This window comes from Melospiza melodia, chromosome 15 (genome assembly GCF_035770615.1).
Source record: "Melospiza melodia melodia isolate bMelMel2 chromosome 15, bMelMel2.pri, whole genome shotgun sequence".
NCBI lineage: Eukaryota > Metazoa > Chordata > Aves > Passeriformes > Passerellidae > Melospiza > Melospiza melodia.
Window position 1 is genome coordinate 15,512,301 of NC_086208.1, and position 21,881 is coordinate 15,534,181.

Consider the following 21,881-nt stretch of genomic DNA (forward strand, 5'->3'; position numbering starts at 1 on the left):
ACTTCAGGCGTGCTCGTGGTGTCTTGGCTCTTAATGCTGTGGCTCAGGGCTCAGGGAGTGTCTTTACAGGTCACTTAGAGCCATCCATCTGATCTGAAACAAGATCAGTCAATCTCTCCTCTGGCTCTGTGCCTTGCTCGCCAGAGGTTCTGTCTCCATCCCCCCAGGGCTGCAGCAGGGGCGTATTTTGCATTTTTGGGTGGATTTAGGGGCTGCCCAGGTTCCAGAAGATCCCGCCTTGGGATGTACCTGTGAGCCACAAGCTGAGTTTTTCTGTTTGCAGCCAAAGAATAGTGTGGGCTCCAATTCCTTGAGGCTGAATACAGCCTTTTCAAGGGAGAAAGATCTCCTTTATTTTCCTGCATCAAAATTTACTTTCTATTTTAATCTTTTTTTTTTTTTTTTTTTTTTTTTTTCCAAACAGGTTCTGTGTTCAACACCTTCCTGAGAAAAACAGGATTTCTGCATGGAAGGAGGATGAGTACTCAGACACACACCTGAATTCTGCAGCAGCAGGTAAGGAATAGCTTTCCTTTCATTTCCCACTCCCCCTTTTTCAGGCTCAACTCCTTCAGTCTAATCAAAGCATCTGAGGTATCTCAGACACAGAAGATTCACAGCTTGGCAGAGGTCACAAATATTTCCTTTATGTTTTGTCAGGGTTTTGGCACAGTCTGAGGATAAATTTTGAGCAGGGTAATATAAGGCAAGGGCAGATCATCAGGGCCTTATGCCCTGTTACTGCAGAGAATCCTCCAAGAGATGCTAAACCCAGAACAGCCTCCACTTTTCCTTTGTCCCCTGCATATAAGAAGCTACAATGTGGTGTAACAAACTAGGTCTGGCTTTTCAATAGAAAAAAGATATGTCAGGCTTTAAGTCTCCTTGACATGACAACATCTTCATCTAAATCGTGAAGCCATCCTTTGGATAGCCCAGCCTTGGTCTAATGTCTTTTAGAAAATGATGCTCATTTAATTCCTGAAATGTGAAATCTAGGTCTCAGGTCAAGAGCATAGATGCTGTTTAGCTGAAAAATTTAGATCCATCAGACTGTCTGCAAGAGTCTGCAACTTTTCAAACTTTAGATTGCAGCTAGACTCTTACTGCTATATATAGTCTTTTGAAGAGTAGCATCTAAATAAAAATACCCTTGAAGTACAGGGCACTTTTTATGCTCCCACCCTCACAATTTTTTAGGAAACAAAAGACTTCTTCAGGGCCACAACTTGTCTGCACAGAACAAATAGCCAGACCTCAGCCTAAAAGTTTATTCCCTTTTCCCCTCTATATCCAGCCCTGAATTCTTCCCTCAGGCAGGATTTTGATGGCACTTGACGGGAGAATCCCCTAAGACAGGCAGGGTCAGATCACACAGATGAAGGGACTTGACAATATGGGAGATATGGAAGCACCTCAGCCAGAGCAGGGCAGATACCCCATGGGAAAATAAACCAAGTTCTTATCTTAGTAATTGTAAGGACAAATTAAATTTAGTCCCGAGCAATCAGGACTCACCCCTTCACTGTTACAAGATGACAGACCTCCAGCCAAGCCACATATCCTTTGGTAGTGGAGTGATCAGCTGAATCTCTTGCCAGGCAGATTTCTAATTCTTATAAGATGTGTTGGTTATGGGCAGGATATTTCTACAACACAGGGAAATTTTCATCCTCAATGGGAAACACAGCTGGGCCAAAGGAAAGACTGTGTGGCACCTGTATCTAGAACAGATCACAGACACATATGAGCTTCCAGAAGGCAACAGAAACTCCATTCATATGGCAATTGTGTCTTTATATCCTCTCTATGTGTATGAATTTATGGTTGTATGAACAGCCATATCCAGTTATTGAAGTATTTGATGATCCAAAGTGCTCAAGGCCTTCTTATTCCATCTCATTCACAGTTAAAGTTCTGCACAACCTTTTTACTGGCTTTCAGCCTGCCATAAATACAAATGACTTGCCAATAAAAGCTGGTATCTCCCTCTGTCAGGAGGACTATAGCGTCGTTGTTATTTAAGAGGTGGCAGTTTTGACACAATTCTTATTTAAAATTTGTAAAAGGAAAAAAGATGATGCAATAAATCTGCATGTTCTTCCTAAGCAGCCATTGAAAGTGGATGCTCTTCCCCTTTCCAACAGCATCAGCCGTTTAATGTTTCCTAAGTTGTTTTTGCATGAATTAGGGCGTTGGAGTGAAGCACTGTCAGTTACAAAACCACGCTGTTGTCTCCAGCTAATTTTGCGTTAGTAGCTCTTTTAAACTGCTAAATCTAGTTTTTAGTGTATGATCATTCTGTTTAGTGATGGTGTAAAACAGCTGCTACTTTTCTGATGAGTTGCCTGTTTTCCATTTTATGTCTCTGCAAGATGTTGGGTTTCATCATGGCCCCGTCTGACAGGCAGCTGAGAACAACCTGTAAAAAACCTCCAAAAAACACAACAGAAAGCAGAGAACCCCAAATCCAGGGGTCCAGCCACCCATACAGCCCAATTTCAGAGTGATCAGTCCTGTCTTTACCCTCAGACCATCTAAATTCTACACCAGGATGATGTAAATGAGGAGAGCAGGGTGAGCAGGAAAGCAGGAAACCTTCTGCTCTAAATGGGAAAGTGAGTGGCCATCCAATACCCCCAGACTGTTTTTGGGGGGCTGGTTCAGATTAGGATGCTTTTTGTGCTTTTTTGTATCCTTGCTGCTCATGCTGCTGCTCCCTGCTCTCTGCCTGGTTATGGCCAGGAGGCTGAAATTATGGCTTGGATGAAATTATGGCTTGGGGTGTCTTTCCAAAGTAATTAATCACTCTGCTTTCCTCGGGTGCTGCTTGCAGCTACGGCTTCTTGAGTGTTGTTTTGCCACTGAATTGCTTGGGTGCCAAACTCTTCCCAGTGGCCATGAGAAGGGAGCAAGGGCCAGACTGCTCATGACTTAATTACCCCTCACTAACATTTCAAGAGGCCTCTCTAAAGCAAAATCCCCACCACCTTTGTGAAAGGTGTTTTGCATTTGGTGTTCACCAGAGGTTCTCATGAGGAAACACTCGGTGGTCACCCTGTAGATATTTGCTGCTGCCTTTCCCAGCCAGGCAAACAGCCCTGCTTCATTCAGTGGCAGAAACCTGAATGGTTCTCTTTGATCTTGCCTTGTCCCCTGTATCCTGTGGGCTGGCATTTGTTCCATGTGTTCCAAGCAAGAAAATGACAAAACTCATAAAGGAAGCACTCAGAGAGCTTCTCAAAGAGGTGAAGACCGAGGTCTTTCCAATAATAACCCACACTCCATAAAAATATCTTAGATTCTGGATAGACAAATTGGAAGTAGCTTGCCTCCCTGATTCTTCCTTCCTTTTGCACTTACTCTCCTCCTCAGCACAACTCAGGCTTTTCCAAAAGCAGTGCAGCCCATTGAACAGCAGTGGTCTAAACTGTTATGGAGATCTTAAACTGCTGAATTGTTACAAGCTGAAATTGATTGCAACTGAGACTGTGAACTGAAGTGCTGGAAACAGCACAAAGAGAAGTGGGGAAAGGGTACGAAAGATCTTGCTTTATTATTTTTGGGTTTTTTTCCTCTTTTGTAAGAATTCTGAACAATTTGGCCTTGATGTGTTCTGCATCTCTCTCAATAGCCACTGGACTGTTTTTCCTGGTATTTTAAACATAAAAGGTATTCTTGGTTTGTCTTCCAATTTGCTGGTTACGGTGTAATTTCTAAAGAATTCTAAAAGTCTGCTTCAAAGTCAGATCCAGAGGGAAAATCTATGATGTCAGATCCAGAGGGAAAAATACTATTAAATTTACTCCTCCTCAAGCTAAAACTCCCCTGTTTTCAGCTTCCCAAAACTAAAACTCTTCTTAGCCTGTTTCACTCTACTCTGCCTTGATTTTATTTGCACCCTCATCACGAGAGCATCTGAACACCTCCGAGTAGTGCATTAAGCAACGTGAGTAACATCTGTCACGTACGGTTTGCTCGCTGTCTCTCAGCATCCTTAAAAATGAATTTACTGCTTCTGCAGGATCAATAGTGCTGGAGACAGGCAGTCTCTGTTCAGCCTCAGAGCTGGCACAGTTTGGGTGAGACCCTTGTGATGGCTCCCCCAGCCTGATGTCCCTTTGTCCCCTGAGTGCCAGCTCATGCGTTGGGGAGCACCCATAGAGGAGATGCTCTGCACCAAGGTTGTTTTCAGTGGGACAAAGAAGTCCAAGTAATTTGGGGAAATCAGATGAGGTTGTCAGTGTTTCCCTGCTCTCAGTTACATGTGTATGGTCTTGGGGGCCTGCAGTACTCAGGAGCCCAGATGGATCCAGCATCACTGATTTTCCAAAGTTTTCTGCCTTCCTCAGGTGGCTTTGCTTATTTTTTAGCATCAGTTACAACTTATTGATGGACAAGGATGATGCTGTTTCTCACCATCAAAAACTTCTCTGCCAGATTTCCTTGACAGAGACAGTGTTCTCAGCCCCTGAAATCAGGTCAGTAAATGTCCCTTGCTGAACAGAGCTGGGAGCCCTCTCCTCTGGAGCAGCACCACAAGCAAGATCTGAGCATCCTGGGGCGCTGTAATTTCAAGCAATATGTTTTCTTAATGGGCCAAATATGCTTTGCTTAATTTTGCTTTCAGTGCATGGGATTGTTATTGCTCAGTGGCCCCACACAGGTGTTTAAGCAGTTTTGTGGCAGGATTTTCCAGTAGCAGCATGAGTTTTTATTGACTGTTACCTCAGGAGTAACTTCAGAGGAAATGACATCCCCAGCTGGTTGTGATGGATGCGTGTGGAGCTGTGGCAGAAAACTCAGGAGCCAGTGACCTCTCTGTCATTGTCTATCATATTTTGGGTGAGAATGCAAAGCAACTGTAAAAGGACACTGCTTTTCATGCAGTGAGAAGAGTTAGGAGAGATGAAGTTACTAAATTACTTGTTTTCCCTGAAAACTGTCGGCTTGTCAGCTCTGATAACATGAACATACTGAGGATAGGTCAACAAGTAAAATAAGTTCCATATTTTGTGAGGATTCTAGGTTGTAGGGTTTAATTTGGTCTATGAGTGTGGATTGAATGGTAGACTAGGGGAATCTGGTCTCTGTGTGGTAACCTAAATTATAAATTACACAGCTTTTGACACATGAGAGACATCTGACCCACAACTTGCCCTTGTTCCAGTTCCATAGTAGGTCAAAACCCAGGTGAACACCACTAATTTCTCCTCAATGCCACCAGCCTGTACCTTGCCATCCATAAAAAGCAAACCCATGAACCTGGCTGCTTGGAAACCCAGCAGGACCCACCCAGGACATATTCCAGAGCCTGTTTCTCTGGGTAATATCTGAGACTGTGCTCCACTGTTAGCAGCAATGGAAACAGGAGCTATCTGATCAAGACAGATAAATACATCTATTTCAGAATACATAATCTTACCACATATGTGAAGTAGTTTAATCATTAGCAAGTTGTCAAGCTTTTATTGAATGGAATTAGCCTCTTTATTTCTGGTCAGGATCAATCTTTTTTTCCCCTTCCCAGTACAATGAATGCTTATATGTTACACGTTGCAGCGTCTGGGGCAGATGACACTTGCCAAAGGGTTTGATGATCAATTCTGATACAAATCTGACATGAAGAAACATGAGAGAATCTGCATCAGATGATCAGTGGGAGAGATAAATTCACATTTAATGCTTCTAAATGTCTGTGCATGTTATACCCATCTCAAACACAGCATTCAAAAGCAAGCACAGTGCACAAGACGATGCTTGGATGAGGACACGGAGTACAGGGGTGAGGATGACATTTCTCAGTGGAATGTTGTAGAACTGTGGGATTGAGAGCCTAGTTAGAATTAAGTGTGATATTAGCTATAAAACTATGGGGCAGAGAAATGGCCTCTTGTCCACCAACTCTGGGATACAGAGGCCACAGGCAGAACAAAAAAGACTTTCTATATTTGTCTGTTCACTAAAAACCTCTGTTAGATTTGCACCTCCAATTTGGAGATGAAGGAGAGACCTATTACCAGTCCCAGACCTCAGAGCCATGCCTTCATTTACCACCAGTCTGCTTTGCTCCCCTTCCTTTCCCTTTCCAAGCAGGGCTGTATATGAGTATTCATGAACACTCCTTATTATTTCTCCCCTCACAGTTGCTTTTTTCTTCCCACACCTGCCAACATTAGCTCCTTCCTTTGACTCACGCTGCTGTGCAGCCTAATGCATGTGATCTCCATGCCAAGATGTTATTTAATTTCCCAACAAAGTTCTTCTGGCGTGGAATAAGCTGAGCAGCAAGAGCACAGGAGGGGAGGCATAGGCAGGGGTGGGAAAGGGGAACCAGAAGGAACAGGGGCTCAAATTTCTGTTTCCTCTGGCTTCACACACCCAAGTTGTGCTGTGTGTGTCCGGGGAGCAGCGTGGGTGGGTGGAGATGGCAGTAGGGGGTTCATCAATGGCAGGTTGCTGAATCAGGAACCCTGACACTTGTGAAGCGCTCTGTCAGGAACATTAAGTATCCAAAAGTGATAAAGCTTCAATTTGCTAGTCCATTAGACTAATTACTGCAATAATTAAGTAACTACTTGATTAGAACTAATGGGTACCTAATTATCCAGGAGAAAAGTATCAGGTGGCAATTATCAGGTGGCAATTAATAGACTGGAGTTAATGTCTTAGCACTGTCTTTGTATGAATTCATAAGCAAGGTAAAGAAAACAAACAATAACTTATTAATATTTATTGGTGCCACAGTGTTTTTCAGCTTGTTTCATTTACACAGAACCAATTAGTGAAAAGACAGTTAGTGTTGCAAAGATGTAAAGTGACTGAAGCAGGAGTTTGATTTTAAAGGAACAGGATCACATTAGCACTTATAAGCAAAGACAAATGGGTATCAGCCAGGGACTTGATTCTGGTGCTACTAATTCATCAACAGAAGAAATCAGAGTAATTGAACTCAGTATTAATAATGAAACATACAGGAAGGCAGCTCCTGTCTTAATGGGGTTCACTTTAGATTTGGTCCCTCCCTGGGTCTCCATCAGCTTTTTCTACAGTGCCTGGGAAATGCAGTGACACCTCAGTGAGCAACAGGGAACTTCCCTCTGGCAGGGGTGGGAGACATGGCAATAAAACCCTCCAGATAATGCTGCCAGCTCTCTGAAGGAGGCAGATTTCCTGTTCAGCTGATGCCTGGGTGCAACACAGGTTCCATCATGAAGGTGAGATGGTTCAGCTGAATTCCTGCCCGTTCACTGTGTTGGTGTAAAGAAATTACAACAATGGCTCCAATCCTGATAATTCCTCCTCAGCTCAGCACCCACTTGAAACGTCACTGTGAGCTCCTGTGGATGAAGTCTAAGAGTAAATTCAACCTGCTTTAGACCTCAGGTTGGAGTGCACTCAGGTTTTTGGGAAAGGTCTTTTTTTTTGTATTTTCTTTATTTTTTTTTCATGGCTATGCAAAGGCCCAGCTTCTCAGATTATATAATTTGCTGTTGTTTCTCTGAGGTCAATCCAACCATAGTTGAATCCTATGCTATCCTATGCTATCCTATGCTCTAGGATGTACTTTTCTTGCTTTCCTCTCCAGATTCAAGGGGCTTTAAATCTCCCAGCAGAAAAATGAAAAATACCAGGGTTTTCTTTCCTACGAATCTTTATGATCCTAATGATCCTCTAAAATGGCTTCAATCCAAAAACAGTTGTGAATGCAAGTTGTCTCCTTGTCTCTCTATGGGAGAGCTCATATTAGCCATAATTACTCTCCTGAGTAAGAGTTGTTAAAGTGTGATATACAATGAACTCGTGACTGATTTTAGAGCACAGAATGAAGAGTTCCCCTATAAACCTCAATCCTTTGAAATTCAGCTGTCAGTATATGAAAGACCAAATTCCAAGATGGCTTTTGCAGCTCTGCACAGTGCATGGTTTTATGGAAGTGGAGGATCTTGCCTCTACAACAGCTATCACCCCCCCCCATCCTTTTTTCCATGTTATAAATAAGTGAAAGGTATCCTAATCATATTTTAGACTGTGTGCAGAGTCAGACGCTAAACCATAATGTCTGTATATGAGAACATGTGGAATGATAAATGGAGATAAATCTAAAATTTATAGAACATGAACATTTGCATAAACTGCAATATCCAAACACATAGGCTGTTAAGTAACAATTGTCACAAAGGGCATAAAAAATTCAACTTTGTTTCATGGAAAGAACTCAAATTCCTAACATGATTAAGATAATATATCATTTGTTCCTATCTTATTAAAGGCGTAATTGTTGTTAGACACAGAAGTGGCATTAACTCTAATCTGGCTTTATATATGTACAAATAGGAGTGGAGGTGGATCTGAAAATTGATGCTTTTGGTGATCCATAGGCATTTTATTAATGTTTGAATAATAACTGCCTGGAGGGCCTGTTATAAATTAAAGGGACGAATTGAGATATAAATTTTTATGAGGACTAGTTATACATTTCCATTATGTGTTTAAAAATGAAGGAATTACTGTGAACACAGCAGAACTCACATTTATTTGAGGTGATTTGGATAGGAGGGAAGGTGCAGTGAAGGAAGCTGCATGCTGGCTGTAAGAAAGATGTATCTGTCCCTGTGAAAAGATATATCATATGTCATGCATGAACTCTCTTCCACAGCAGACTTTTCTCTGCAGCTGATTTCGCATGATTATTTATTTGACAACAGCAAGTGATGATATAGCAGTGAGTTTTAGGCCACTTAGAGAAGAATTCTTATTCTTAAATCATAGAGGATTTCCCAAACCCAACCACTGTCAAAACAGAGTTAATCTAACAGAGAAACCCAGTAATCTCCTCGGCATACATTTCTCATTATTCCTCCTGCTTGGGTATACACATCTTCATTTGCAGCGCATCCATGGGACCAGCAGCGCTTCAGAGCTTCCTCCTGCCCTTTGCTGAGGCTGCTTTTGGGAGCTCAGCTCTGATTGCTGAGAAAGCAGCAGCTCCCCTTTGTTATCCAGCAGCGCTGATGCCCTGGGAGATCCTCACACAGTCCCATCACCGTGCTTTGACATGACAGAAAAGGGGATGACAACCCAATACCTTCACTCAGGCAGGCTTGGCCCAAGCCCACGCCTGCTCATAAGGGACAGGAGGCAGGATGCCAGTGTTTAGACAGCCACTTAATATGTGGGGACCTGTTTTCCTTGCCCTGATTAATTGGAACTGACCACAGAGGGCAAAGTGTCCTAGATGAAATCCTCCAGTGTTTGACCCCCATTTAGAGGCTTGATTGCTCTGGACTTCAATAGGTGCCAGCAAGCTTGATGCCTTGGAGGGCTTTATCTGCATTCTCTGTGCCTCAGTTCCCTGTCTGGCTCACATGAGTGGCTCACATGAGTGTTTTGAGGAGGAATGTGTTCATTGGGATGATATCCAGAGAGATGGCAATGTTGTATCATCTGCAGACATCCCACACCAAGGTAGCAGCTGTGCAAGTGTGTGCCAGGGGAGCTTTATTATAAGACACACAGCACAGGGGCCTTCCATTCTACAGCCTTTCATGTGAGTCAATTAATCAATTTAAATTTTGCAGGCTTTTTTTGTCAGTTTTTTTTTTCTCCCAACCCTCCCTTTAATTAGAATCGCAAGGGCTGGGCAAGTATATTCTTTTTGGACTTGGCCTGATTCATTGGGAAATAAGACTTGAGGATGCTCTTGACTTGCAGAGAGCCTGAAGCATTAATGAAGTTGATAAAACATCAAGACCCAGCTCAACCTTATTTTCCATCTTTGAAGCACCACCCTTGGCTCTACCACTCCTGGAGTTCACTGTCCGCAATTGCAGGTGGGGTGGTTGGCATTACCTTTTGATCTACAAATGGTATTATTTTTTTCTTTCCAGTGTGGAAATGAAGTGGTCTACAAGAAATATGACAAAATGTCCTCATGGTTCTGATCCAGGTTCCTGCTTTTAGCAGAGTTTTGAGTCTGAACTCTATTCCCAGGCAGCTCAGTCTGTGACAGTAAACCTGTTGTGACAGTGAGAGGAAGGATCAGCTCCACTTGGTTCCTGCACAGTTGGCTCAGCTTTCTACAACCTCAGTGTTTTGTCTCCAATCTTTCAGCTGAGAAACACAATTTGTGACACTCCCAACCTTACTCAGATCAGCCTCTGTGTCTGCTACCTTCAAGGATAATGCCATGGTTATGTCTCTCTCTTTTTCCTGTAAAGTCATAGAAACAAAGTGATTGTTGTGAAAATATCATCCAGCAAGCACTGAAGCAGCAAAAATTATTCTCCCAGTCAATTGGAATTTTTTCTAGATGCATTACAGTGCTGGACAAGTGACTAATTAGGCAAGACTTGTACTGTCTGTTTTTCAAAACTATGTTTTTTCTGTGTGTGTTATTGAAGGGACAGATTCACAAGAGTTTCTTTAGGGAAGATGCAGGGGAATGTTATAGAGAGTAAGTTCTATGACAGAATTAGCAAATGTATTAAGTACAGTGCCAATCTGGTATAGCAGAAATGACTAAATACCCATCAGGGCCTGTCACTCGTCAAGAAGTGAAATCTTAGACCCATTTAAGTCAATGACAAATGTTCACAGAATCTGGCTGCAAGTTAATAAATGTTTGGAGCCTGTTTAACTCAAACTCTGATATTTGTCAGATTAATTATTTGACTGATCTTATTGTGTGTCAAACAATTTCTTTGTGGAGTTAGATTTCTTTGTGCTGCATTATCTATAATTCTGATTAAGAAAGCATCATGCAAGTATCGAGATATATGATTGCAAGTTTTATATCAGGTCATAGAGAGCTATTATATACAATATTAAATAATATAATTAAATATGGGATTGTAACATGTTCAAAATGGGCCATGGTTGAGGCTATATTTTCTGCCTTATTTTTTGACATTTCCTACTGATTTAGGAGTAGTTTAACGCTCAACCTGAACTTTCTTTTATCATATTCTTTTTGTTAAGCTACATTTATGTAAAAGGAAAGAAAATAACTCCACATGTACACCAATTCCTTCAGCTTACACTTGCCTTTAATACAAAACAGAGGATTTCAGGACTATATACATCAGGTGTTTTCAGCAAAGTAGCAGCAGCAAATCATAGACATTTGTCATTCCTTGGAGCTGTCTGACAGTTCTGACAATTCATTAGGCTGGGCTGAAAAGAGGTTTAGAAAGCGAAGGAAGGATCACAGGTAGTGGAGTTGCCTTTGCATGATCCAGTAATAGCTGATTTGTATCATTTTTGGTGATGGATACACTCTTCAGATTAAACTCAGCTGAATTTTCCCCATTTATTCTTTTCTTTTCTCTTTCTCTTTTTTTCCTTCAACAGGAGCTTCTGGGCACATTAGTCTAGATTTAGACCTCGATTTACCCCAAGGAGGAGATGCCCAGGAAATTCTTCCTTGAACCTCCTGATATTTGTGGCTTTTCAGAGCTAAGGAGAAGTGAAGTGAGTTTTGCTATTCAGTTTCTACCCAGTGAGGCTTTTCTTTTCCCAGTGTGTTTGAGTTACAATCTTTGCCGTGGCCGTACCATGACATGTGCCATTCTTCAAAGTCAGAATCACTCCTGCCAGGATCTATGCAAATCAAACTTGTGCCTTTGTGCAGAGATAAGTGCCTCCATTATCCCACTCCTTCCACTTGCTGATTTGCTTTTGAGACTCGTACACAAGCAATTTTTTGACTTAAAGGCAAATCCTCTGCAATAACGCTGAATCCGCAGAATAGGCCACCTGGAAAATATGTGATCTTCCATTGGAAAGCATTTTCCTTTTCCAGGTTGGTGGGCTGCTTCAAACCATGCAACCATGTAAAATGCCAGGGTCAGAGCCTGAGTGGGTGAGGAGATGCTGGTCCAGCCAGGGAGCATCCCTGGGGTCAGGCACATGATGCTCCTCAGGATCAGCAATATCAGGGAGCCTGCTTAGCCCTGCTGAGGATGAATAGCTTTCCATCTTCACTCTGTCTGTTTTATGGCTGCCGCAGAAGAAGCAGCCTGAGATTGAGCCTGACCCAGTAGTATTATGTGTAGGTCTTACAAGAGCAATATTTGCTCTTGATGACTGTCGGAACATAGCCCTTTAAAGAACTCCAAAACAGCCCTCAAAGAAGGGCTTGTACACTGGCTGTTTTGGGGGGTTGTTTTTTAACATGTGAAATTTTTCAGACCGTCAAAACCATCCGTAAATTTTAAGTACTTTCTAATTTATGCCTTTTTTTTCTTCCCTAAGATTCAAAGTGCTGACAGCACTGCCTCACCATCCATCTCGGGCACAACTCCGTTTTCAAGTTTCCTACCTGTATCAGCCAAATAGAGAGATTCAAACCAAGGTTTTAGCTGGAAAATCTCAGAAATGCAAATTATCTCAGCCTTTTCTTTCTTCCAGTGTGTCTTTATGGGCCCAAAGTCAGTCTCTACCCTGCAAAAATACAGGCATTTCCTTGTGATTCAACATTCAGGACTGGTCAGTATAAAGCAAATAAATGACACTCATGGATGCTGGATCGTGTGTCACCTTGTCTGATGTACCTCCAGATTTGTTGGTAGGTTTTTGGAGGGTTTGCTGTGATTTTTGCAGTCAGTTTTGAGTGGCAGGCTGTATGTGTTGGTTTATAATTCTGGAGTTGTGAGTGTGGGTTGAACTGTTGGCATTAATTATTTTCAATAGTGAGTCAGAGGCTGAATTACAGGATCCTACCCATGGATATAAGAGAAAACAAAGAAACAAGTGGCCTTCCTCTCCCTCTCCTGACATAAGTCATATTTTGTCTCCTACGACCTCAGCCAGCCCTTTAAATTTCATATCAAACATTAGAAAGAAAGAGGTCAAAGTGAGAGCCCTGCTGAAAAAAAAAAACCCACAGCCAACCCAGATATGAACTATGGGAACTTGTCATCTTATCATCCTAATTGAAGTCATTCTGCAATGTATGACAGTCCATCATATATTCTGCCAGTCAGTGTGTCATACATGATGTGTAACAAGAGAGCTCATAAACCCAGAGGGGAAGCCCCTTCTTTTTTATTACTTTATTTGATCATTTTCATAAAAAGTCCCCTTGCTCAATACAGAGGGACGTGTTTATTAGCCCCATTAAAGCTTTGTCCATTCATTTGACACTGTGATTTACACAGCTTTACCACCAAAGGATCCCATTATTTCCAGTCTGGGGAGGTGTCATTTTTATTGTGTGATGAAAAGTAAGTATTTAATTCCACAGGTGAAGGCAAAGAAAGGGGAGGTTGTTGTCAGAGGCTCAGAAGTAAACAAAAGGATGCTGTAGGTATAATTGACTCAGAGAAAGAAAACATTCCCAGTAAATAGAGAAAAATAAATAAATAAAGATGCTCTTCCTGCGGAGTGGGAATTTAACTGGGCTCAGCTGAACTTTATTTTTTCCCCCCCACATGCCTTCATTAAAAACAGCAGAATTTGGCAAAATTTCCCTCTGTGTTCTACTCATGAATGTTTCTAGAAAATATCAGCTTTCATACGCAAATATTCTTGAAGTGAAATTGGTGGCTTCCTTTGAACACAGCTAGTGCCTCAAATCCCATCTGCTTTTCCTACAACACGCCCACTCATTATCTAGCTTATTTGGCTTTATTTTATTTTTTTTTAAATGAACACAAATTAAGCCATTTAATCAAATATGTACATGATTACATGGCATTTTTGCATAAGAGTTATACACCCACGGAAATCATTAATCACAGATAACAACACTATGTTAAAATTAGACATTTTGTTTTCTTTTTGTATGCGTGTGCTTTTTAACATAATATCCTGCGTAGCTCTAATTTCACCTCTACACTCATTTGAATAAATCAGGATTGTTTTACAACAAATTATTCATTTGTCTGTAGCTCTGATAATTGGTATTTATGTTTAGACTTGATCTCAGAGGAATAAAAATACAGAACTTGAAAATAAAATTGGTATGGTTCAAATGCCTCTTATTCTTTTTTCTTTTCCCCTTTTTGCTTGCAGAGAATGTCACCATGAATGTCCATTGGCAAACTGGATAAGAAAGAGTGTCACAGCGCAGGACAACCTAGAAGATGACAGGTATTTCCAGGCATAGCAATGATGAGATCAAATTCCCCTCAACCTGCCTTGTTTGCTGATCTTTTAATCAGATTCAACTTCACTGCAGCTACAGCACAAGGTTCCCTGACAATGTATGACAGCATGTGACAGAAAAATATTTTGATTTTTTTTTTCTTTTTTGGTCATTTGATGCTATTTGAGATAAATCTGAAGCCCCAGCAGCATCTGATAAATCTACCAAACTACTTTAGTGGAGGTTTTTAACTATTCATAATTGAACTGGAGGGTCTGGGGTTTGTGTTCGTGTGTTTATAGGGGAATCCAAACAGGAAAGCTGGGAAATGATCTAAACCCTTTGAGGTTAACCTGCCATGAAATAGCATCAATGACAGAAGAGGACATTATTAAAAAGGAGCCAACCTCGCTCAAAAAGAACCACTTTATGAAGCCAGAGCCCAAAGAACAGCACCCAGGGCTGTTTGTGGTCCCACAGGGATAGGTATTTCATCCTCCATCTTCATCTCTCCAAATTTCCTCTCAACGGCTTCTGAGCTGAATTCTTCAGAAAGAAAAACCAGCAAATTTTGAATGGGACTTATCAGCCTTTTCTGTACAATCTGCTTCGTATTCCTCTCACACCCATGTTCTTGCAATGTCTTGGGGAAATGCTTGGATCACAGATAAGAGAGAACAAGGGAAGGAATGAAGCAAGAAACAAACAACAAAACAAACCCAGCACCCCCCAAACTTTTTGATTAAACTCCTCTGTGAATCGTGTGTATGGTTACAGCAAAGTTAAAACTGCCTTCTTCTCCACCAGTACTTAATTCCTGCTTTTAAAATCAGGCTCCCTTTGATCTCGAGGGTTGAAATGATCTGGAAATGAAACAGCCAGTGCTTTTGCAGAAAATCTGGAGAGGGTCCCAGACATGGCTTTTATCTGGAAGGCTTCCAAAACAGGATGAAATCTCTCTGGTTTCAGAACAAATTGCAAGATTTTTTTCTCTATGTCTAGTCCAACTGTGGAACTCTAGCCCTGATGTCTGTTGCTTCCCAAAGCACAGATGTAATAACCTCTGAGGTGAAATGAGAACGTTATTCCCCCATCTTCTCCCCTCTGAGGGCTGAGAGAATTTTATTAAAGTGAAGGCTTAAAGTTTTGGGCAGACTTAATTTGAGGAGACAGTTGGTTATAACCCAGGCTAGGGCCATCTATGTGAAGGCTGGAGAGGACAGAACACCGGGAGCATCTGTGACATCTGGATCCTGTTGAAAGCTCAGAAATATCTGCCTGGCTTCACGTGACCTGGCCCCAGAGCCAAAAGGGCTGAGAAATGTGGTTAAGAGACTGCAGCAAGCTCTGCCCTAGCAAATGAGTCCCACTGAGAAAGCAAGCACATCAATATTTCTTTGAGTCTGTTTCTTTTAGTGAATATATTTCCATATGTTGCATTAATATTTCTTTTATTGGGGCTTGTAAGTCCATCTGGTATTTGTATTGGGAGGGCTTGAGCTGGCAGATCCCTGTGCTGCTGTTACACACAGATCTGGAGAGCCCTTGCAAGGGTAGGTGGTTGGATAGGGACAGCATCTCCTCAGCTGCCTTTTTAATTGGATGAACTTCTCAAATCAATCAAGATAACCTGGTTACTTATGTCAATTAGCTCCCACTGTGCCAATGGTACAACACGAGTATGGGCTGAGTATAAGGTATAGCAATGCACAGCAAAGAAACCCCTCAGACACTGTACAGTGTAACAACCCTGAACAAGGTGGTGTAAAGGAGGAAAGATACCTGGGCACCAATATTAAACAAAAAATGTGCTGAAGCACCACAGTTTGCCAAGACAATAAGAATCACTTTCCTTCGCATGCATTATTAAGGAATTGGGGAATAATTATCTGCTTTAATACAAGCTTTTTTCCTTCTGCATGATTAACTCCAGCGCTATCAACAGAGAGTGTGACGACTCTGAAATGACAGCTCCTGGTAGCACGTTCTGGGATTAGCAAAAACAGGTTGTCACTTTAGCCCAGCCGGGATCAGGCAGTGTCTGTGTGCCGAGGGCTGGACAGCAGAGCCGCGTTCTGCACCAGACATCTGACAGCCCAAGCGGGCAGCAGGTCCTGCCTCCTGCCAGGTGGCTCCCAGGTCGGGCACGCAGGTCTCTGCTCCTGCGGGAGATTGGATTTCCACCGTGTGATTTTGGCTGCGCAGCTTCCAGACTGGATGCTCCTCGTGCTAAGCTGTGGACTCGCTCCGTTCTCTGCGCTGAGCTGATTTTTAAAATAGTGTGCACTTCTAAAACGCCTGCCTCTAATGCCAGTCCTGCGTCTGGCTGCTCAGTGTGCAGAGTGGCAGCGCACGCACCAGCCCCTGGAGGGGATGGAGAGAGAGGCAGGACAAACACGCCGGAGCTCTGAGCAATGGCATGAAACGACAACAAAAAAATCCTTTCATTCTTACTAAAGTTGCAAAAAGTCTGTCGTGGCTTCTGTGGAAATTAATCAATATATGGAAAAATGCATATCAACTGTGGGGGCAGCAAGAATCTCTCCTTAAATTAAAATATTGTGAGTTTCTAGAGCTAACTGGGAAAAGCACTGAGGTTACTAGTGAGGCTCTGGAGCCAAGGCAGAGTCCATGGAATTGGATCCTTCACTAGAGTCCATATTTTGTCAATGTCAGGATACATAAGAACTGTGAAACAAAGCAAATTGTATGTACGGAAGGAAACCAGAGATTCCGTCCTGCATCACAGTCCTTTGAAAAATTCATAATAATTAAAAAAAAATGAAATGCCCATATATAATTTTTTAAGAGAAATAGGAGGTGAAAAGATTAATTCTCAAAATCTGTGAAATATACAGTGATGAGTTACTGGGGTTTGCAGTGAGGGGGGTGTTTTTGTAATTCTGTAGGCATCTCAGTCCTCTGGTGAAATGATGTATGGGGCAATCGTCTGGTAGGGGCTGATGGGATGTAAATGAAACTAATTAAGGAAATGTCAAACATAATTAATAAAACAGGTTTAAGTTGCAAAAGCACTGTCAGCTGAATGAATGGGGAAGAATGCCTCATTCCCATTGTTTTGGGGCTTGCTTGCTTATTTATATATTTCTTTATTTATTCCTTGCTCAGCCCTTCGCCCTCCCAGCAGCTTTTTCAGTTGCACCGTTCAATTAGATCTCAGAAAGCTCTTGGTAGGCTCCTGCATTTTCACCTTGCCCCCCTTGCGAGCTGGGGTCCCACAGAATAGGAGGAATATAAATTTGCCTTGTCGGCTTGCAGCCTGGGAAGAAGAAGGAAAAAAAATTAATTGCTAACTCCTCGTCTTCCCCAAGTACTACAGGACATTAACATAACCAATTTGCTTGAACTCCTCACTGGCTGCTTAATAGAGCATCTGACCAGCTGATAAGACCTGGGTGCTGCTGCCTATGATACCTTGTTATTAGCATTTTCATAATATTCAAATTTACAGCCCCATGATTCACTAGCCTCCATTCATTATTGATAAGTACAAAAAATAAATAAAAAAGGTTTATAAATAGCAAAGGGGGGTGAGCGACCTATAATTATGGCAAGCAAATTAGGGTGCATGGTAGAGTCAGTTACATTTGCCTAGGAGTAATGATGCTCAAGAACTTTTTGTCCCCAGGGACCAGAAAAATAATGGATTCCCTGGCAGCTGCAGATGGGCCAGGAAAGGCTGTCACCCAGGACGCTGTTTATATAAGTTAGGCACAGCATATGGCTCTGTGTCCTGCCTGTAGCCACCTCCAGATATTGCAGTTCCAATGGAAAGAAATAAATACACAAATAAAAATAGCCCCTCGCTGGAACGTGGTGGTGCAGGGATATGAGGAGAGTAGAGGGGAGAAAAAAGCAAACAACCAAAGGGATTCTGCTCAGGAGTTTCTGTCGAGAGCAACCCCAGCAGCTCAGGGATCAAGTAGGGGTGATAGCCTTAAAGCCAGGGGCTGTTTAGCTGCATCACTGAAGAGAGAAAGATGAAATGTGATTTCTGCTAAAGCAAAACCTTTCCATGTTGCAGTCCAAGGCAGTCAAACACAAAAGCTTTGAGCCTGAGATGATAAAAATCATGATCCCAGTTGAAAGTAGGAGCTACTAGAAATAACCACTGGATACTTTATAATTTAAACCCTGTGGTTCTATTTCCATTAATCCAATCAAAGGCCTTTTTTTCTTTACTAATGAAACTAGAATGAAACACAAAAGGGAGGCTGACCTGTTAGCAGGTGACTGTTTCTTGTAAGTTATTCATTAAAAACACCCTAATGCTCTGGTGCTGAAGGAGGCTGTACCTATTTCTGTATAAATTAAACATAAGTGAGTTGGCTGAAAGATAAAAAAAAAAAAGAAAAAGGTGTTTCTCCTGACTCTCAATCCTTGTACAGGATACATATAGAGGAAACAGCCCTTGCAGACATTTGCAGTGGGGTGGGGACATTGATGTGTCAGCTGTCCCAAATTTCTCCATTCCAGGTAGATCCAATTTTATTGTGGGCATGAATATTACCAACACGGTGCAATCAACATACTCTAGATAAGATATGAATGAGCCTTGGTTTGGCTCTTCTTGATAGAGCCAAAGCAGGCTCAGAAATAAAAGAGAATAAACTTTGGCAGGAAAACTGCAGTTCGGATGTTTTCACACATTTTTTTTTCTTTACTAAATTTAATTAAATTATTAGTGAATCTGTGTTGATTTGCATCATTCCATCCTTCTATTCTGAAGTTTGGATAATATGCCAGTGGCTTTTCTTGTAAACACCAATTGGCCTTCAAATTTCCCATCTACTTTTCCATTTTTTTCCTGTTTTATTTTCAGATACTCCCAGCTCTTCTATTATGCAGCAATATTAGCAAGTATCCACTCTGGACTGCAGCCACATCTGAATTTCCAGTTCTTGAGAACTTTCCTGCATCTTCACAAAAAATGAACAGAGGATATTTATAAGAACAATCTTCCAATTAGCCCCCCTCAACAGCCCATGCCTGGAGCCTTGTCCATTTTAATATATGCAGCAAAAAGTGCAAACTGAAACCTATTCATCTTTATTTTCTGAATTGTGGCAAAGTTTATGAAGTTGACAAAAGCTCGGGAACGAATCCTGCTCCTGCAGTAAAACTTCTCCCCAGAACATCCCCAGCCCTGCAGAAGCTCACACCTGGACCTGAGCTGCCCATCTTCCACACACGCATTCATCTTCCAGAAACATCCTTAGGCATCCTGTGGGCTCTGCTCTGCCTTAAACCTCACATTAGCATCATCGAGGGAAAATATAAATTTAAACTGACACAGACTTGCTTGTCTCTTCCTTTGTGTTTAAACACAGATGGTTGCTTTTGTTGTGCCGCCGCATTTCAGCCAATGCAAGCAGCAAAGTACTTAACTGGAATATATATCTCTTTTCCTTTCCAAACATTCACAGCAATGGGGTTTTTTTTGTGGTGTGTTTTTTTTTTTTTTTTTTTGGTAGGTGAAGTATCATTCTTCAGAATATATACAATGTTTTCATGCATCTTAATCTAATCCATTAGTCCTTGTAATTTATTGTGAACTGCTTGGATGTAGGGGCCATGACAGCTTTGAGTAAAGCATTTAAGCAGGCATCTGCTTTGTATAAATTATAAGAACCTTGGTCACACAAGGTTTCAGACAGAGACAAAGGTCTCTTACCAGCATCTGTAGCCCTGAGGATGGTAATTTTTTTAGTCTTTCTTTTTTTCTGTAAGAAGCTTTGGATATTGGAAACAGTAAAACTATCTGCAGACTTTTGTATTTGGTATTGTTAACAGCTCCAAGGCAGGAGTAACGTGATTGGCATGGGGTTTGGGAGCTGGAAAACACTTTGTTAGTCTCAAATCAGTTCCTTGGAGGCTAAAGCCCTGATTAACTATAACTGCAGTGGATTGTTTTAATCTGACTGCTGCAGTATTTTATGTCTGGTCATTTAGGCTTATTTCTGTAAATACTTCAAATAAGCCTGAATCAATTCCTTCAATATGTGCCTTTGTCCCCTGCCATTGGACATGGCATGGTGTCATGACATAAGTAAGCAGAACAGCAGGATCAGGGAAAAGATATCTTGTGCCACTGAGCAAGGAATTTAATTGTGAACAGGAAAGCAAAAACAAACCCTTAATATTATCCTAATGTGTCCAAAGACCTTTCTCTCATATTTTGATTACTCTCCTGGTTTTTGCCTGGCTATGAGATGTCTGAAAGGACAGCAAGAGTTTGTTGGGGATACACAGATGAGCAAAGGTCTGCTGTACAAATACTCTTACTGCTTCTTCACTTTTGCTGCTTAGATTAATTTGGCTCTCTCCTGAAGGTTTGGGCATTGCATATTTCCTATATAAACCAGAAGAAGTATGCTGGAGCAAACTAATTGAAGCAGAGTATTTTGCATCTCACTTTGGTGCCATCGTTCCATGCCGCAGACACAGTTCAGAGTTAATGAGGATGCCATGTCAGGGATGCCACTCACCAAGGTGAAATGCAATGCAGTGGTGGACAAGCCTGGTGAGTGGATTTCCTCTTCAAAAGTAGCTTGGAGACGTGGCTTCACTCTCCTTAGCACCTCTGGCTGCACAAAGGCAGAGCTGTGAAGGTGATGGGATCATAGCAAATCTACCCGAGTGCAGAGCTTTGGTTTAATTTTTTTTAATATCAATGGCTGGTCTCAGCTCTAATTAACCTACTCCCCTATCAGTCCATTCCCTCCCCACATGCTGCCTTTTCCCCTTCCTCCCTGTGATCTCCATTTCACTGCAGAGATGGCCTGGCAAAGAGACATTATTCTATTTAGAAGCCGAGCACCTCACTAGGGGTGACAGGCCTGTTTTTAGGTCATTTATCTAATTGCTCTTTGCAGATAAGAATTAATTAGCCCGATTATTTTTCTTAGTTTTTGGATGGGTTCCCCACCTGGAGAGAAGAAATTCCTCCATGTCAGTGATTAATTGCTGAGCCAGAAGCTTTCTGCCTTGCATTTGTAATAAATGCCGACTGGTTCTTTAGGTCGCATTAGGAACCAGCCAGATTGTGGTTAAAATGCACGGGATAATAAAGCATTTCTACAAACAAGATCACTGCCATTAGATTTTGATTAAATATTTTAATTTATCTGGAGGTTGAGGGACTGCGGGAATCAAAAGGTTTAAGGTCTCCTATTCCCAGCACTTTCTGATGAGAGTTGCCCTATAGCCCTTTGATCTAAACCAGATGAACCTCACGGCAAGGCTTCAGCTCAGGATTTGGCACAGCTGGTTTGTCTCATACTGGTCTGAATGCTCCCAGGGCCGGGAGTGTGCAGCCAGCCCAACTCGCTTGTGATAACATTTTGTGAACTACAGGAGTCTGGTCGAGCTGAGGGAGGAAAGGTTAAGATTTGTGTGTGAAATTATGGCAGGCACATATCCAGCTGCGTTTAACACAGTAGAAATTATTTCATTCCCCCCTTTCCTTCCCCTTTTTTTTTCCCCTTCACCTCTTTTTCCTTTCCCTTTCTCTTCCTCCTCCATTTCCCTTTCCTTTTTGTTTCCATTCCCTTTTTTCACCTTTTTATTTCCATAAGAATTCTGAGCATTTAGCTCAAAGAAAAATCTATTTTTTCTGCAGGGCCAACTAAAGAAAAAACAGTGTCCTCGATTCACAAGCTGGTCAGCCTAGGACAGGTCTCTTTTCCAGGATTATAGAGCAAGCCAGACAGTATGATCTCCTGTGCCCTTAAAACCTGATTTCTGACCTAGAAAGTTCATGGAAGAAAAT

The 21,881-nt window shown here is 41.8% G+C and overlaps 1 long non-coding RNA gene across 2 annotated transcripts; it reads left to right on the top strand.

Moving 5' to 3' along the window:
• Nucleotides 1-424: 424 nt before the first annotated feature.
• On the top strand, nucleotides 425-19,354 carry LOC134425028 (uncharacterized). Of its 2 annotated transcripts, XR_010029571.1 has the most exons (5): nucleotides 425-516; nucleotides 11,353-11,472; nucleotides 12,412-12,568; nucleotides 14,017-14,094; nucleotides 18,933-19,354. It is a non-coding gene; the product is annotated as an uncharacterized LOC134425028 (long non-coding RNA). The 2 variants fall into 2 exon arrangements; XR_010029570.1 differs by lacking the exon at nucleotides 18,933-19,354 and having other exon boundaries at nucleotides 14,017-17,121.
• Nucleotides 19,355-21,881: the final 2,527 nt, after the last annotated feature.